Source organism: Eleutherodactylus coqui, chromosome 3 (genome assembly GCF_035609145.1).
Source record: "Eleutherodactylus coqui strain aEleCoq1 chromosome 3, aEleCoq1.hap1, whole genome shotgun sequence".
NCBI classification, from domain to species: Eukaryota; Metazoa; Chordata; class Amphibia; order Anura; family Eleutherodactylidae; genus Eleutherodactylus; species Eleutherodactylus coqui.
In genome coordinates, this window is record NC_089839.1 from 51,018,097 (window position 1) to 51,037,309 (window position 19,213).

Below are 19,213 nucleotides of genomic sequence, written 5' to 3' on the forward strand. Positions count from 1 at the left end.
TGATCAATAAATTACTTAAAAGCCTTGTGGAATAAGTTGGCGCTATACAAAGAACAAGATTTATTGATTTTTATCACTTTCTTACTATCGGATATCCTGAAAACATGACCAGTTGGGGAGCCTTGAGGACCAGAGTTGGGAAACACTGGTCTATGAGGATAGCCAGTGTTGTACTTAGTTACCTCCATAGTCTCGCATACACAATACTGCCTCATACATATAGCCAACTTGGGAACCACCGCTCGGGGGATCTCTGGGGATCTCATCAGTCAGACTCCCAATCAAACATTTGTTACCCATCCTATGGATACCTGATAGATGTTTTCGAGAAAACTCTTTGAATTGTTAAATCACATCTAACTAGAATTCATGTTGCATTTCTTACATCAGAATTGTAATATGTCAATATTCCTGTAACAAGAACCAAAGTAGTGAGATATCCATACCTGGAAGACGTCTGCAATTTACCATCCGACTAATAACCGAGCATCTGCTTTCATCTCCGCAATAAATCTGATTTAAATTGATGGCCCTCTCCTGACCCCGACTAACAAGATTCAGAGCGAGCAATCATTGTTCCTGCATCCCCTGGAATATTCCCAGCTCGCCTCAGTATATTTAGCACTTCATTTCTCATTCAACTTTGGCTCCAGCTGTCTAGATCTGTAGAATTGTCCTATTACATGACGCCAGTACCTCAGCCGTAAAATGTCATTTCATCTACCTTTTGACATGTCAGAGGTAGGGGGTCCGGGTGCTGAGACCCCCACACCCATTGCTGAAATGTAGGGGCAGAAGAACTGAGCATTGTGCCACTTCAGCTTTTCTTGGCTCTCTTTGGATAATGGAGCGTGCGGTGTACAGACTCATATACTTGCTATGGAACTGTAGACCGCACGCTTGGCTCTCTGAGGATAGTCAAAGCCCGAGGAATACAGAACTCCGCTGAGCGTTTCATCCAATCTGTTTCAATGATTGATATGGGTCTCAGTGGATAGACCTCACTGAGGGTCTGTCACTTTGTCATGTCACTATATTTCAAAAGTTTGATGAAACAAGCCATACCCATTTAACAAAAAGTGATGGAACACATAGATATTAACCACATAGAAATTAACCCCTTCTAATATTGTTATATTTCAGTGTGGATTCTACGCGGACGGCTTCCATTGAAGTAGATGGAAACCATCCGATCGGCGGCCCATCCGCAACTGAAACTGCGGACGGGCCGCGGAATCCGCGTCATCGCCTAGCCCATGGCCGTCACATCCACAATACAGATTATGAAGAATTTGGACAGGTACACAGGGGTCACCGGCCGAGCACAGGGTTAGATTCCACTGCGAGATCCCGCATGTGGAATCTAACCTGGCCATGTGCATTCGGCCTAAGGCAATGGGGAGTATAAGATGAATTTGCGAAGTGGATAGTATGGTTTGAATTTTAGTTCTGAAGAAGTGCAAATTATGGTAAATTCACTAATTATTGAAAATTCTGCTGCTGATTTATTGATTTCAACATGAAATATCTTGAATCATCAGAATAAAGAGAGAATTATGAAATAATAAGAATAACACAGAGGTCTTCGTGTTGAATCCCCGAAGATCCAGGCTGTGTTCACATATAGTGTGAGTCACACAGCAGAGTTGCGCCCAAACCTGTACCATGTGCAAGCTGGTGCAGTCTTCTAATTGAGGGCAGATAAACAGCTGGATTGTAAATAGCAGCTAATACCTGCAATACTGCGCAACCACTTACAATCAAACTGCTTTTATCTTCGGTCATTTAAAACAGTGCAATGACTTGCATGCAGCGTAGCTTCATCTGTGCAACAGCCACACATGGGCTGAGACACAAAGTGTGAACATAGCATTAGGAATTGTAGCCGCAAGGCAACAACAGGGGGATTAGAACCCTTTCCAATCCAATTTCCCTGCTACCCGCACACTCCCCAGCTTGTATTTATTTTGGGTGGGAAAGCGCATTGTGGATTCCTTGGGATTGCTCAACACAAACACATAAAAGTGAACTCATTATGATTTATTTAGCAATTTATTTGGAAATTAAATGTGAGTTATGAGTGTTTCACATAAGGAAGATCATTTGTAATAATCATGTACAAATATGTATATTGATATAACATACATTTATATTATAAGACAATTAATTTCTAATTTCCCTAATGATAGATAGATAGATAGATAGATAGTTTTCTATCTATCTATCTATCTATCTATCTATCTATCTATCTATCTATCTATCTATCTATCTATCTATCTATCTATCTATCTATCATTAGAGAAATTAGAAATTAATAGAGTATGCAGGACAGCTCTCTGATGTCAGAGGCTGTTTTGCATATGTATATTACACTATGCGGAACAGAGCTCCGACATAAAAGCTCTGTTCCGCATAGTGTAATATATATATGCAGAACAACCTCAGATAACGGAGCTCTGATCTGCTTAGGCCTCATGTCCATGGGTAAAATCAGGCCCGCTACGGATTCTACATGGAGAATCCGTAGCGGGTCCCTCCTGCCCCGCGGACATGAGCGCTTAAAATAAGAATTAACTCACCCACAGCGGACCGGGAAGGTCTTCTCCTCTTCACGGCCGGATCTTCTTTCTTCATCCAGCGGATGTGCTCGGCACGCCGGCTGCGTGCCGCTCGCATGCGCCGGGCACATCCGCCCAGCCGAAGAAAGAAGATCCGGCCGTGAAGAAGAGAAGAACTTCCTCGTCCGCTGCGGGTAAGTTAATTCTTATTTTAGGTCTCCCCTCAATAGAAGCCTGCGGGAGACCCGCACGAAAATGGAGCATGGTCTGGATTTTTCATGCTCCATTTTTTTTTTATTCCCTTTTACTGACCATCCGCGGGTATTTATCTACCCGCGGGTGGTCAATGCATCCCTATGGGATGCGGATCCGCATGCGGGTGATCTGCTGCGGATTCTAAATCCTATTTTGCCCGTGGACATGAGGCCTCAGTGTTAGAAACATGTGTCAGACCTGGCCTAACATTAGAGTTATGGCATCCTTTCAACCCAGTCAGCCAATCAGTTCTTGTGTAAGGTTATTTAGATAAGCTACTTTGTGTAAAGGATGCCAGTTATACGTCCTGTGTACTGCCATCTTGATGTAACAGTATGCTCTGTGTCTTTATGCTCCGTGGACCTGCGTTCAGTAGTTTCGTTAGAGTTATGCCTAATACATTGTACCCTTTAGTCTCCATGGATTAGTGTTTAGAGCTGGTTGTTTCCAGTGCGGACTGGTTTTTGACTTCTTTCCCAAAGTGGGGTCACCCTTTTCGGGGCAGGAGCTCCAGTTTGAGCAGTTCTGCTAAACATAGTCATCAACTTTACAGTACTTTCTTACATTTTGCCAAAAGCCCGTTTTATTAGACCTTGTAGATCAAGATTACAGGGCCACCAGTTTGATCCGAAACTTGTCACCTCCGGTTGTACTAACTGGTCATATCAGATGTACACTATCCTAAGGCATGCTGCCTAGAGTCCCGTTTCCACACCCAAAATATTGCCATATCTATACAATATGCCATGACTAAGAGCTTCCCTCGAAGTGCGTAGGAAATGTATAACTTATCCATGATTTTCCTCCATTGTATGCTGAAGTGAAATAAATCCACGTATAACTGAAGTGCTGGAATACTTCTTTGCCATCAACAGTGGCTCCCTGCTTCCGTGCACTTGGCGGGTTAACAAGCAAGACGGGGTGAGCTGAGACTTCCCTGGTGTGTAAGGAGTCACACCAGATGCATGCCATACAGCCCCTGCATACAGCTCTGTTTTGTGCATGATCCCTTATGGTAACTTTCCGACTTCATAGTCTGCAACAAATGAGAACTTCGACTTATGGCTTCAACGGTGATGGAAAGCATTCTACATTGAAAATCATAACATGGAACACTGACTTACAAATTATGTCATTTGCCTGTCAGTATAACACAAATACTTCAATATGTAAATAATAATAGGAACTATAATATTGCGAGACAAGCAGTACTTGGCTTCAGGAAACAGGGGAACTTGATACATAAACATTATAAACCATATGGCAGAAATTAAAGAATATAAAAAAAATTTGACCGCAAGAGAAAAAGAACAACAACACAGATGCCAGAGATGAAAGGGGAGAGAAGTTATACTGTGCGGTTAGAGAAAAGCGAATAATAACATTCTGACTCAAACTATTAAACAGAAAGTTTCAATGGTTTTCAATATTCGAGATCTGAACCCTCCTTGGCATCTGGGTCCAGATCTCCAGACCAAACATTTGGATTCTCACTTTATTAGAACTCACAAAAATGTAGGCTAAAGTCATAAAATCAAGACCTTCATAACATGGGCATTCTTGACGAACTCTAAATAAACAGCACGCTAATATTTAACAGCTTCAGCAATTGTACTTGGAGGCGACATGAGCCATAGGTGGAATGTTAAAGCCAAGAATAGGTTATGAAGAAAAAGGAAAAAGTCATGTTACAAACTAGTTTTGGTGGACTTAAAGGGCCATGACATTTAAAGGGAACCTGTCATAAGGATTTAGACCCCCCAACTGCCACCAACCCGGTTCACAAATTCTGGCTAATTTGACATAATAAAAACAAGAAGAACCTTGAACGCTGTATTGAAATGACCTGTAAGTGGTCTATGAGGGTGGAGCAGCTCCTCAGGTGTTTCTTGGTTTGATTGATTTCCCACTGTCCAGTTGCATCATTACTAGTCACCTCCATCTGCTTTTGGCACATGCACAGTGAATTAGGATTTACTGGTCTTGGTTTCATCTAGCACAGTGCATACACTGAATGCTGTTGGAGATGCTTGTGATGATGTAGATGTCCATGGGACATCAATCAAGTCAGGAGGGGAGCCAGCCAGTGTGACTCTTCTGAGAATTAGCCCCGCCTTAGAGCTCATTTGAATATGGCGTTCAAGGTTCTTTAAGGCCTCTTTCGCACAAGCGTCAATATCGCACCGAAGTTAGCCATGCAATAAAATCGCGAACCTCGCTGCCGAAAATTGAGTGAATGGACGATTTTCTGTGAACAAGTCCCGAGTTTCATTAGTGTTTTTTAGTCCATTCACATGACCGGGTGAATGGAAAAATGAAAAAATGCAACACTGTTCAGAATTCCCTCGGTCTTTAGAAATCTTCCTCATGGCTTTCTAATGACTTAAATAGAGGCATCTGTCATCTTTTCCCAGTGTTACACGCAGCTGACCTCCCCCCGCCTCCCTTTTTTTGCAGTTCCCATAGGAGCCTGTGGAGGCTCTAGCATTTTTTAGCCCAAGGATAGGGCAAGACCTACATTTTTCCGCAGCAGGAAATTTCAGTCACTGACTTCAGTCTTATGTGCTATCTTTTTCAGTCCAATTTTTTTGTGCATAGGATACCAGAGGTTCTAATGGTCGCAATTTTACTGCGCGGCTAAGTTAGCTGCGCAAAATCGGTCGTGTTAACAAGGCCTTAAAGCCCATTTACACTGGATGATTATTGCTAAAAATTAGCTAATTGGCGATCATTTTAGCGATAATCGGTGCGTGTAAATGGGAGCGGGGCACCCGCATTTCAGGCACTTTTTGCTGATCGTTAAAATCAAGCTCACTTGATTTTAACGATCACTTTTATCAGTCGTTCTCTACAGGGGAGTGCTAATAGCATTGTTTCCCCCTTGGAGAATAATGGATCTGAGGACAGATATTAGCCTTGGGCTATTAGCTGCGTTCAGTGAAGGCTTCATTTGCATATATAATTGGTATTTAAGTACCGTATTTTTCGTTCTATTAGACACACTGGTCTATAGGACGCACCTCCGTTTTAGAGCGGGAAAATAGGGGAAAACATTTTTGAACTCACCCAGGGACAGCGCGGGGTTAGTGCTGGGCGACAAAGCAGAAAAAGCAGAGTTTTGAAAAAACGGCTCTACATGTCACAGCGGCGCAGCTGTGCGGCAGGAAGAAGGTAAGGAGCCGTTTCGTGGAGGCAGGGAGCAGCAGTAGTACCCGCCGGCGCTCACCACCAATCAGCGGTACGTATGGGCGGCAGTGAGGAGTAGAGAAAACTTCTGACTGATCACACATTTGTTTACGCGATCGCGAGTTTAATGCGCAAACGCGCTAACTAAATCGCGTGATTGCGTGTGATTGCGCTAAAAATGACGATCGGAACGAATTTTCGGCACATTCGCTCTATAAGACGCAGCAACTTTTTTTCCCCCGCTTTGGAGGCGAAAAAAATGCGTCTTATGGAGCGAAAAATACGGTAGCTGAGAAGCTACTTGAATACCAATTATTTTTTATGCAAAATAATCGCTCAAAGCTGTCGTTTGAGCGGTCTTTGAGCGATTATCTGCTCGTGTAAGTGGGCCTTTACTGTGTTATATCAAATCTACTAGAATATTAGAAGGAGAGTATTATGAACTTGTCATAACCTTAGATTACTGCCAAAAGGATGGGTTTCTGTATACATCTGTGTGGATGACAGCTAAACATTCCTCTAGGGTCTTAGAAATGTAGATATGTGAGATAAAATACTGAACATGAAAGCAGTTTTTTTTGGATGTCTTGTCTGTAATATCATTGAAAGATTTTACAATGGCTGATAATGGGAAACTAAATTTGGCATCCAGCTGAACTACAAATAATGTTCCTTTAAGCAGTTCTATGTCAGAGTATCTGCAGGAAGTCTAACCAAGGTGGCCCACTGACCTACTGGGCCCAGTGGCACATAGGGTATGTCTACCTCAGCAATACAGTAACAATTAAAAAATCTATACCTAAAAGTTGGATTGACAAACTGTAAATCTGCAAATGTTTTTAAAAATATCTTTTACAGATGGCATTCTGTCATGGCATGAGTAAATATACCCTTAAAGCTTATGTCCAACTTTGCAAACAATATTTTTCTCACGGCTTTCCCATCACTTTGTGTTTACAGCTCCTATGCACGCCTATGTATTTCCATGGTAACAGACAACTAACAATCCTTGTGTAGTCTGGCCTTCAGTCATACTCCCTTGCATTTGTCCCCTATATAAATGTGGTATATTAGGAAGGAGTTGGGGCCATATAAAAGGAAGTATGACTGCAGGATCAGACTACACGGGGTTTGTTTGGTTGTTGTTTGTTACCATGGAGACATATAGGTCTGCTTAGAAGCTGTATAAACAAAACATTAAGTGGACATAGCTTTAAAAAATTTGTAACATCTATCCCATTGATGGATAAACAATCAGTCATAATAATATGAACTTCGATGATAGATTTAACAGCTGTTGGATGATTTCTCATTTGAATGACAGCTATTCCTCCAACCCCCAATACACATGTACCTTGGGCTTGGCTAAGTGTGTATATGTTCTGAATGGAGAGAGCGGTAAGCTGCTACCATAAACCTTTAGTGGCAGCTTATCTTCCTTGAGAACATAAGGATCAAGCATGTTGAAATTTAACATCATCAACACTTCCTTGTTCCAACATTTGCAGTCAGGAGATAGTTGAGACACCATCAGATGGTTGATTGGTTTCTCCAAAATTGATGAGTTCAGCCAACATTCATTTGAAGTACTGTATATTGCCACTTATCTCAAGATAACCTATACCTTAGAGCCTTGTGTGGTGCAGAGTGCTAAGGCAGCAGAAATGCAGTCCTAGGCTTTTGCTCATGACCTGAAGGTTGCCGGTTCAAGGTTGACTCAGCCTTCCATCCTTCTGAGGTTGGTAGAATGAGTACCCAGCTTGGTGGTGGTGGTGGTGGTGGTGGGGTAATAAATAAATTACCCGGTGCTATAGAAATAACAAAACTTTTTTTTTTTAAATCTTTACAGCATGCATGATATGCCAGATTGAGTAGCAAGTGGATTGCACTTCATGCCACTCTGAATATGTAAGGGGGCTATCCAGTTGAAATGTGCGAAGAAAATATAGATGTAATCGGTATAGCTAGCACATTTATAAAGACTAAGGTTAAACTCGACATTACAGTGACATCTAGTGGCCACGTTATATAATAACCCCCAGATCACTTTACACTGGACAATTTTCTGATTGGTAGTCTTCAGGTTACCTGACAGAGAGGGGATGGAACGGCTATTGTGGAGTGCGCTCTTAGAGAGCTGGTGATGCAATTAGTTTGATGTAGCTCAGGAGGAGTGAGTGCAGGTTACTACCCTGCTGACCGGAAGAGAGACAGCAACCTGAGCTGAGAGGAAGCTGCTGAAAGCATGGAAGAAATGCTCAGTAAGAGAGCTTAGAGCAGTGGGTTTCCAATGTTTTCAGACAGGACAGGTCAGTGATGCTGGGGAGAACAGAAGCAGTGATGCCATACATCACTTCCAAGAACCTTCAAATGCTACAGAGAATGCCGATGGTGGTTTTGTAGGAGCTGAACTCAAATAACCTTTGTAAGTAGAGACCGGTCCCTAGGGTAGGACTATAGTGCGCACACTTAGGAATAGCTAAGGCAGAACTATAACTTCCAAGTAGTCAACCAACACGATTTGTGTGCTTTGAACTGTACTGCCTTCATTTGCCCCTTTATATACTGGAGAGTGCTCCCCAAACCATATGAGCCATCTGATCTACTAAGAGACACTATATTATTAGACCCTAAATATTACAGGCACTCGGATTGGTCCACATTGTTGCTTATATAAATGAACTGATCAAAGAGAGTTTGTCCTGACCAAGCAGTGCATTGTTTAGTTAGTATAATTACTAGGGGACAGCATGTGTCTACTAGAGATGAGCGAACGTGCTCACTTAGAGCAATTACTCGAGCGAGCATCGCTTTTTTCGAGTAACTGCCTAATTGGGTGAAAGGATTCGGGGGGCGCTGGGGGTGAGTGGGGGGTTGCGGGGGGGAGAGAGCTCCCCCCCTGTTCCCCCCGCCGCCCCCCGAATCATTTCGCCCGAGTAGGCAGTTACTCGAAAAAAGTGATGCTCGTTCGAGTAATTGCCCTAAACGAGCACGTTCGCTCATCCCTAGTGTCTATGGCTAGCACATATTTTGATTGTGGCAAACATCAGGTTTGATGATTCACATTTGAAACGCACTTTTATACTTAAAATCTAATTGTTCCAAATGTAGGTTAAGGTAAAGTCCCCCGGTGCAAGCACCAAGTCATGAACGACTCCTAGGGTGACGTTACATCGTGACTGTTTTTGCAGGGGGGTTTGCCATTGTCTTCTCCAGGCATCTCTACCCCCAGCAAGCTGGGTACTCATTTTTCCAACCGTGGAGGGATGGCTAGCTGAATCAACCATGCAGAGATTGATACTGTAACCTTCAGGTCGTGAGTGAGAGCTTAGGACTCTTTTGTTCCAAATCTATCACTATTTAAATATTATCACTAAATAAGAATATGATTAGAATAGAATAAATGATGCAAACTGTGTCTTCATGCCTCCGTTTTTTCTGTCGAGCTCTTGCATCCTGCCATGGTCACACTACAAATACCATCTTTTTCTGTAAACTCAGAGGTTGAGAAAAAAGTGGCAGAAGGGTTTCATAAATATGATATTCAGCCTGAACACCATATTTTTTATTCTAGTTATGCCAGAAAAATGCCCCAATACACTGATAAATCTGCCTGATTGTTTTTATGCTACAGTTCATCTCTTTCCAGTTGGCAACGGCACATTTCTGATTTCTTTCAACCTCTATTTTTCTATTCTAATACCCATATAAAATATGTAAACCGCATACAACATCAAAGCGATAGCCTAGAGGCCAGCAGAGAGAGATTCACTGGCCTCAGGCTATAGAGAAACACATGAGCGCTGCCACATCGCGAAACTCTAGCCACAAACTTTGAAATCTGTAATGTATATTCATGAGGCTCGTCTAGTCCAAGTCAAACAGATACAACCCTGATATTCATCTTAGACGTGTCTTTATATTTATTTATGATCCCTTCTCTTATATGCTAATGTACAGTATTTCCCTCATCTACTCAGCAATGAAATGTCTAATACATTTTGGACTTTTTTAGGTAAACTGAGCAATTCTTATTGCTCGCAGTTGTCACAAATCATTACATCCATATCTGCAACAAAGTCTTTGACTCATTGCCTTTAGGCCCAACCTGCAGTGTTCCCATTGACTGCAGTGCTGGGTTAAATGTTTCATTTAATAAAGTTTCCAACTTTACAGGTCATTGCCAAGCCCAAAGAATTTCCATAGAAAATGGAAAGTTTTAGCACTTTTAAGTGCAACCATACATGGGCGTAAGCGCATATACGCTTATGATACCATGATCTATATGTGCTATGCAAGGTGTGAAGCTGCGTGCTATCGCATCCATAGTGGTGCATTTTACTTCCTTTTTTGCGCTGCCAGGACTACTCACATCGGCGCGGACCCAGCAGCACCATGTTTGAGGAGGCAGGCCAGCTGACTAGGTAGACAGGCCAGCCAACTAGGTAGGCAGGCCAGCCGACTAGATGGTTGGGCTACCCTACTTAGTCCCAGGTGTATTCGAATTTCCGTGCAATTTGCCTGTAGGAGTCATTTGGTTTTTAGCAGAACTAAAAATCAGGTGACTGTCAATCTTTGAATGACTTCTGTTAACTATAAATGGAGACGGGCAGCCACAAGAATCCCGGCCCGCTCCACTTCCATTCGCAGAATGACTATCACTTCTGTGTAAAGTGCAGAAGCGATAGTCGGAGGTGAGTCTGTCAGACAGCTGTAGTCATCCCACATAAAGCTTCCTCCAGCCAGGTACGGAAAAAATGCTGCAAAGTAATAATGCTCTCAAGAACAGAAAGTTTATTTTTGTCAATTAAGAAAACGCAAAGCAAATTAACAAAAGGGAAATCTGCATCAAATGACTATTTGGTGAGACCGCCCTTTGCCTTCAAAACAGCAGCAATTCTTTTAAGTACACTTTAAACTGAAGTGAAAACAAGAAAAAAAGGTGGAGTAACCCAATGGTGGTGTTTGTAGACCTGATAATATTACCGGTGACTAGAGATGAGCGAACATACTCGCTAAGGCACACTACTCGAGCGAGTAGTGCCTTATTGGAGTACCTGCCTGCTCGTCTCTAAAGATTCGGCTGCCGGCGGGGAGCGGCGGGGGAAAGCGGGGAGGAACGGAGGGGAGATCTCTCTCTCCCTCTCTCCCCCCTGCTCACCGCCGCAAATCACCTCTCACCCGCGCCGGCCCCCGAATCTTTAGGGACGAGCGGGCTGGTACTCGAATAAGGCACTACTCGATCGAGTAGTTTGCCTTAGCGAGTACACTTGCTCATCTCTACCAGTGACCCATGAAAGGTTTAAAGGGGTTGTACCAGAATTTAAAGTTATCCTCTTAGTTGTGGTTGAATCAATCTATCAGTTTTCACCTATTAGGTGTATAGGTGAAAACTTGAAAAAACTTTTGATCTCTAGAATACCCCTTTCACTTTACAAATCCCATGAAACAATAGTTTGAGTTAAATATCAATATTCTACAATATTATGGTGTCTTAAAAAATATTTTCTTCTAATAAATAGAGATGAGCGAACCTACTCGGCCGCGCCCCTTTTTCGCCCGAGCGCCGCGATTTTCGAGTACTACCGTACTCGGGCGAAATGATTCGGGGGGGGCGCTGTGGGTGAGTGGGGGGTTGCAGCGGGGAGTGGGGGGGAGAGGGAGAGAGAGAGGGCTCCCCCCTGTTCCCCGCTGCTACCCCCCGCTCCGCCACACCTCCCCCCGCCCCCCGGCGTCCCCCGAATCTTTTCACCCGAGTACTGAAGTACTCGAAAATCGCGGTGCTCGATCGAGTAATTACTTGAAACGAGTAGGTTCGCTCATCTCTACTAATAAACTTTTTTGCAGTTTTTTTCCAGTTTAGCTTTTTTAGTGCTATAAAGTTTTTACGGTTCATGTGATTTCCAATTTGTGTATGCCAGGTTTGATGTAGGGATTGTATAGTTTGGGTTATTAAGGGGAATGGTTTGTGGGTTATTTTCTCAAACTGTGCCTTAATGAGGGCAAATGCTATAGAGCTAATCAAGTAAAAAGCCTAACAGCCAATATACATTACAGCTTCCACGTACGTGTTCATCATCCTGCCCTGCCAGACACCTGAATGTCATCATCCCGCTTTCCCAAGCTCCTACATGGCACATCTACTGAGGCTGGATTCACATGCAAGTTCTGTCACATTTAAAAAAATAGCTCATTGATTTAAATGTGTTTATTCACATGAATGATTTTCATGTGACTAATCGCTACATGTCCTATTTTTTTTTGATGATTTGCCCATTACTTCCTATGGGATCTTTTAAAAAAAAATCGCATACTACTCACATGGCACGTGACTTGCATGCCAATACAATGCAATTTTTACTATTGAAACTATTGCAAGCACTTGCGATTTTTCCGATTGCGACTTGAAATGTGATGTGTTTCTAAAGCAAAAACGCATAGCGCTCACATCCAAAATCACAAATTTAACCCTTTCCAATCCAATTTGTATCCTGGTTTTCCTAGGGGGCTTACTCTTTTTCTGCCGTTATACAACAGCGCTATCTGCTGGCTAAAGCCAGTACTGCATGAGGTGACACGTTGGATAGGCTCCGACAGCAGAGAGGCTGGCAATATACAGTAAGAGAACCCTGACAGACGTCTTCCAACATCGGAGCTGTACAGCCTTAAATCAAAATGTCTTTAGACACCAGATAGTGGATTGGAAAGAGTTAATAGTGTGATATCGGTCTGTGCTAGAAAATCATGCACAAAACTCGCATGAAAACACAGCCCATTATTTGCAATGGGTGTAATTACAATGCAGTATATTCTATTTTTGTGCGAGTCTCCCATGAGCATAGAGCATACGGATGTGCAATCTCCCGCATGTTACACAGCACAAGGATAGTGTTTCCATATGCCGTGCGATACGAGTTGCGCCTGAGAATGTCCGAAGTTTCACGTGCGATATCTGACCGATAGAAATATGATCAGATATTGGGTGTGAAAAAAACCACAATACTATAAATGTGTAAATTCACATGACCGATTTTTCTCTCGGACTGAGGGCGGTCTCAAACAGCTGTGGACGCAACTACGCTCCGTACCAGCGAGGTTTTTCGCTGACCGTTTTCAGCGCCATAGCGCAGGAGTTTACACAAGGCTGCAGGAAGATAAGTGCTGCTCTATCTTTCCCGCATGTAATTAATACTACGTATGGCGAATATACGGCAAGTGCGATCTTGTCGCCTGTACAATTAACGGCTGAGAAAAGCGCTTGCGAAAACAAAACCACTGAAATCCATTGAAATCAGTGCTTTCCTTTTGTCCCGTTATGCAACTGTGATTGGCACGGCCGCATAAGGGGAGAGAACCATGTCCGTCTGAAACTGTCCTGATGGTCCGTGATTGAATAATCGCTGCGTGCCCTATTTTTGGGGGATTCTGTTTCAGGCTCGCGCAGGATTTCCTATGGCAGCCAAAAAAAAAAAATCACATTGCACTATCATATAGATGCGAATTTTATGTGAATGTGATGTCATTTTTATTTGTCTTATTATTAATCCTTTCTAATTCAATTGTGGATTCAGGGTTTCCTAAAAGGCTTTCTCTTTTTGCTGTTATACAATGGCGCCATCTGCTGGCTGAAGCCAGTGTGTGTGCGCCAGAGAGGCTCCGACAGCAGAGTGGCTGGCAATAGACGGTAAGAATACCTTGTCGGATGTCTTCTGACATTGGAGCTGTATAAGCTTCGTTCAGAATGTAGGAAGACGTCAGACAGTGGATTGGAAAGGGTTAAAACAACATGCGATTTTCACGCGAGTGAAAATCGTATTTTGTAGCTATGCGATATGTTTTTCTTGCAAGCGCATCACGGATGCAGCAAAGATCGCAGGATTGCAAGTGTGTTATCGGTCCGAGTTTCACGGACCGATATCGCACTCGCCCGTGTGGATGCACCCGCAGTTATACAGTCATGTGCTACCTCTTCTCATGTTGTTACTCGCCATTCCGAAACCAATGATATAGTCAATGGTGATTTCCTATTAGGGTAAATGCCGTTTATTAAGAAATAAGTGTCTTGTGATGAAATAATCTCAGTTGAAGTTGTGCAAATCTATTACAACTTTTTAAAATATTTTCTGCCTTCCTACACATCTGTAAGATATTTTTTTGCATCAGGAGGGAGACCGCTATAGCTGTGTTACCGCTTCATCCAATCTGCAGAAACTGCTTATTTTTGTCTGATCTCTACATTTTCTGGAGAAGGGACAAAGGATTTACTATGAAATCAGGCCAAACCAGAAACCAATTCTGAAACTGCTAAGCATCATTTCTGCTAGAATTTCCATGGCTCTCACATGCATTCCATTCTCTATCCAATTTTTTTTCTGAATATCTTGGAGCATGAAACCGGTCCAATAACTATTTTGATTCAGCAGCAGAGGAAAAGCAAAATCTGCCATTGACTGTCTGTATAGTGTTTGTAAACAGCAGTCTATCAATATGGCATAAAAACATGCATAGAAGGCTCTGCTCACATTTGAACTCTTTATTTTAAAAGTGACTGTTGTGACATGCTGTTGGTCGCAATCGGGAAGTGGATTGGGGGTGACATCATGATGCAGGCCCCGCCTCCGTATGGGCACCGGTTATTATCTTGCCTTTGGTGTTTGGTAAGGAAGCAGTTTCCTGTAAGTTAAGTACCATTAGCTGTTTAAACTTTGCCTGGGGCTTATTCACTCTTGCCTAGAACTATTATTTACATTGCTAATTCCATCTGCTAAATTTATCCTCCCTATTTTCCATCCAGGAATAGACTAGGTACTCTAGGTTCCTGACGTGAGGCCATCCCTATCAGGGTAATGACCCCGCTAACTTGTACTGATATGTCATGAAGTACACTCCTGAGTGTTGGTGTGTTTTTTTTTTCCTACTATGGTTGCCTACCAATACCTTTGAGTTCCTTTAGGAGTTTTGCTAGTGTCCCCTATGGTGGATGTCCAGAGCGAATAGGATGTGGTGACTTCTAGCTACAAACAAGCTCTGTTTGTGCTTTGGGTATGACAGTGACCCTGAGTAGGTTATGTTTTAACACCAGGTGAGTTTATAGACATCTTTTCAATTAACAGTCTCATGGGAATACAATATATGAATCACACTTAAAATGTCGCTCCTACAAAGGCTCTCATCTCTTTAACAATAAATCAGTCCATATGCACAAATGAAGATAATTTACTAACAGTCCATATGTGTTGGCTGTAATACCCCACTGTATGACAGGCCTGTTGACTACCCAATAAAATTCTCAGTTGTGTATACACCTACAGCAGATTGAGGCTGGCCTCACTTACGGTTTGTAGTGTGGGAGTGGTAACTTAAGCGTTCCTCAACCACTGTCTCCAGAAGTCCTTGTTGCTGTACAAACTCTTGCTCCAATGAGTTTCTTTCTGCTCAGGAGATTGTCTTAAGACTTCTTGTGGTTGAGGCCCTTTCTTGTAACTTTGATATTAGGCAAATGTTGCTTCCTTTGTATAGCACACACTGTACGCTCCAGGAAATCCCCCTAGTCTGGTAGAGTGTTGCACCTGCCATTATGCAGTCAGCAATTTACTCTATATCATGCCTTCAGGGACATCTGCACAGCATTATTCTCAGCTCACTCTCTGCTTCCTGAGCTCTTCTGCAGGCAATCACACTCTAGCTTTTTCCTCTGCTCACAGCCAAGTCTGTGGTGGAGTAGAAATGACCTTTCATATAGGGTGCCTTCAGGGTGCATATTAGCTTTTTACACCCCATCTCCATACCATTCGCAACCTGATTGGTTATTTGGAGTTACTCATTCACGGTAATTGGTTATTTGAGTTGGTTGATTCACGGTGATTGGTTATTTGGTTTGGCTGATTCACCGTGATTGGTTATTTAGGCTGGCTCGAGTAGAGGTGGTGTTGAATAGGGATATATGCCTTCAGGGCACCTGGAAAATTAGGGCTGGGGGTGGGGCTTAAAACTTTTCACTATCGCCTGCTCCTGTGGCAGTTTTGGCAGTGGTGATGGCACTAGAGGGAGCCTCCTTCCATCAGCTCTCCACAGCCTTCTCTTTGTGAGTCACATGGCCAGAAGAGAGCTGGACTTATCTCAATCATCTGCTTACTGCTTTCTATTGAGCTGTATAATCTGGTTGATACACTGTCCATTTTTTTAAATATACACTCTCCACGGTCTATCCAGTCAACTGATCAGCTGGGTACCGGAAATCAGACCCCCATCAACCTGACACCAAAGTCCTGGATAACGCCATTAATCAGCATTTTTTCCCGTATTAGTATCTATATAAAGACCACAACATATACATCCACCTACCGTAGCTCTTCTATAAGTTGTGTTTCCATTAAATAGTCATTAGTGTTTAGTCTACAACCAGTTTCTTTCAACATCTGCATTCCACAGCTTGACACAATTACAATATCCAGCAATGCTGCCTCCCACCAAAAAGCAGCGCAGCCCGGAATCCGACTTAACACAGCTGGTGTGAGAAAGTTCTTTTTCCTTGCATTTCTGAAATCTATGTTTATTGATGTAATAATTTTAAAGAGACAATAACACATTTGCTGGCAATGTGAGGAAACCAAATGTTCATGTTGTGAAGATCCTTAGCTACATTCAAGACGAAAAAAATGTAATGGGCAATTTATATTTTGAAATAGCGGTAATTAGAACAATATATTATGTGCTGGTGCCAAATCCACGGGCAATTGCTTTATTAAAATTCTCTAACTTAATTGACTCCTATGTGTTCATAGCTTCCAGTTGCTCGAATTACAGTAAATAGGATGAAAGAAAAAGGAAATTTAGATGTCAGAATAGTTCAGTGCGGAAAAGAGGTTTCATTTATTGGGTGTGGTAATACAAAGTAAATTAAGGCCTTCTGCACATTAATTTCAATGGGGCAGACGGAGATAAGTGAGCAAAAGTTCTTGGCTATCTCTGTCAGTCCCATAGAGTTGAATAGCGCAGCAGTGCGTATGCTTAACTGCCAATTCATCCAACCTTCTCCTCACTGCAGGGGGTGTAGTAAGAGGATAAAGGAGATATTTTTTAGGCTTGGTAGAGGTGTAACAGGGGAACAGATTACTATTGTTATTTGTTTAATACTGTGTTGTTTGCTGAATGGTACTGTTGCTTTAAGAGGGGGGGGGGGGTGATCGGAAGGGACTGGATGCCGCGTGAGGAAGAAGGGAGTCTCTACTGATGGATGCTGCAGGAAGGCAGTAATTGTCCCACAGACAAAGTCTCCAGTGAGCGGGAAAGGAGGCACTGCAATGGGAATTCAGAGTCAAGTGGTCCCTCGTTCACTCCCTTCCGACAACATCTGCTTGTCTGAAGAAACAGAATCATCCTCGACAACGAACTTTCATTATCTTACCACCAATACGGAATGCCAGAATGTTTCTTGTTTGTGTTATTTTATATAAGAGAATAAGTAATCCCGGGATCCAGGACTCAGTATATACCTTATTATAGTTTCATTAACCCATTGCTGCTGGAGTCCTATTCCTGGGGTTAGGGTGCATTCACACGAGTGTGTGCATGTGCGTACATAGGTGCGCACAAAACCACGCACCCACATACGTGCACAAACACGCATGAACGCAGGTCCATGCCCAGTGCTTTCAATTGAATTCAATGGATGGCCATGTGCTGCCTGTGATTGGCTGAGCGCTGTGACCAATTACAGGCAGCACTCAGCTGTCATTCAATGAATGGCTGAGTGCTGCCTGTGATTGGCTGAACACCCAGCCAATCATATACAGCCCTTTCATCAGGCGGGGATTTTAAATCCCTGCTGCTGAAAGAGATTCAGAGCAGTACAGGGAGAAGACGAGGCTGGACACGCCTAAGCCCCGGCAGCTGCAGAGAGGTGAGTATATATATTTTTAAAAACATTCTACAGATGGTTTTCAGGGAAGAGCTTATATTTAAAGCCCTTCCCCGAAAATCTGTGCAGGGCTTGCTGGCAGCCTACTGTTTTCAATGGGCCTGCAGAAGCGCCGAGGAATATTAACACCTATGGTGCACGCAAGTTCTATGTTTTGCAGGTACGTGCGTTTGCATGCCTGTATAACACTGACATGTGAAGACACTATAAGGAACCAATGGTTCTAATAGATGCGTGGTTTTGTGCGCACCTATGTACTCACACGCTCATCTGAAAGCACCCTTACTACGATTAAAACAATATTAAATGTGTGTCTTTTTTAAAGTTTAGTACATTTAAAAAAAAAAACCTTTTGAAAAAAAATGATTTCTGTCACCATCAACTGGGAAAAGGTTTTTCTTTAAACTTTTACTACCTTTTATTTTTTTATAATATTTAATAAAACTTTTTTTAAATGTATTTTCATTACTTCTCATAGTGGCCTTGCACATGGAATTGTTTGATCGCTCATACAGTATAATACAATACCGTAGTATTCCATTATGCCACATTCTGACGGGCCATCTATAATGATAGGCAATCATTAATGGCAGCCCTGGGAGCCTTTCGAAGCCCACAGGCTGCCATGACAACCAAACAGCACCTCCAATCATACCGTAGACGGAAGGGTCATTTTGGACCACTGATTGGGGCCTTAAAAAGTCAATGACACAATTGACAGTGCGTTTAAATGGTTAACAGCTGCAATCAGAGTAAACACTGAAGGCAGCTCTTGCCAGCGGGTGTTAGCTGTCAAAGATGTATGTAGTGGCCTTGGCTCCCGAGCCCGCTCTTAGCACAGACAACCAACAGGCACCATACATGTATGGTTCACATCAAGAAGGGGTTAAAGTTTATTTTCTGCAGCAACGATGACAACTCATGTGACCTACATCAGCTACCAATAAAACCTCTGTGCTCCCATGAACCGGTATGGCTGGAACCAGGTCATGAGTCCTTGCTGTCTCATTTGCCTACCCAGGAGGACCATGACTTCACTCATGGAGATCGCCCTGGTACCCCTTATTCTGGAGCAATGTCCACTCATTGCCCATCAGAGGTTACTCTGGGTGCCATTATGGAGTCAGGAAGGAATTTTTTTCATCCATAGATGCTAATTGGCTTGCTAGGGTTTTTTTTTTTTGGCTTCCTCCGGACCAACAAGGAATGGGTTGAAACAGGCTGAATTAGATGTACATTGTCTTCATTCAGCCTAACATACTATGTTGCTATGTACTCTGTTACTATGTCAGGC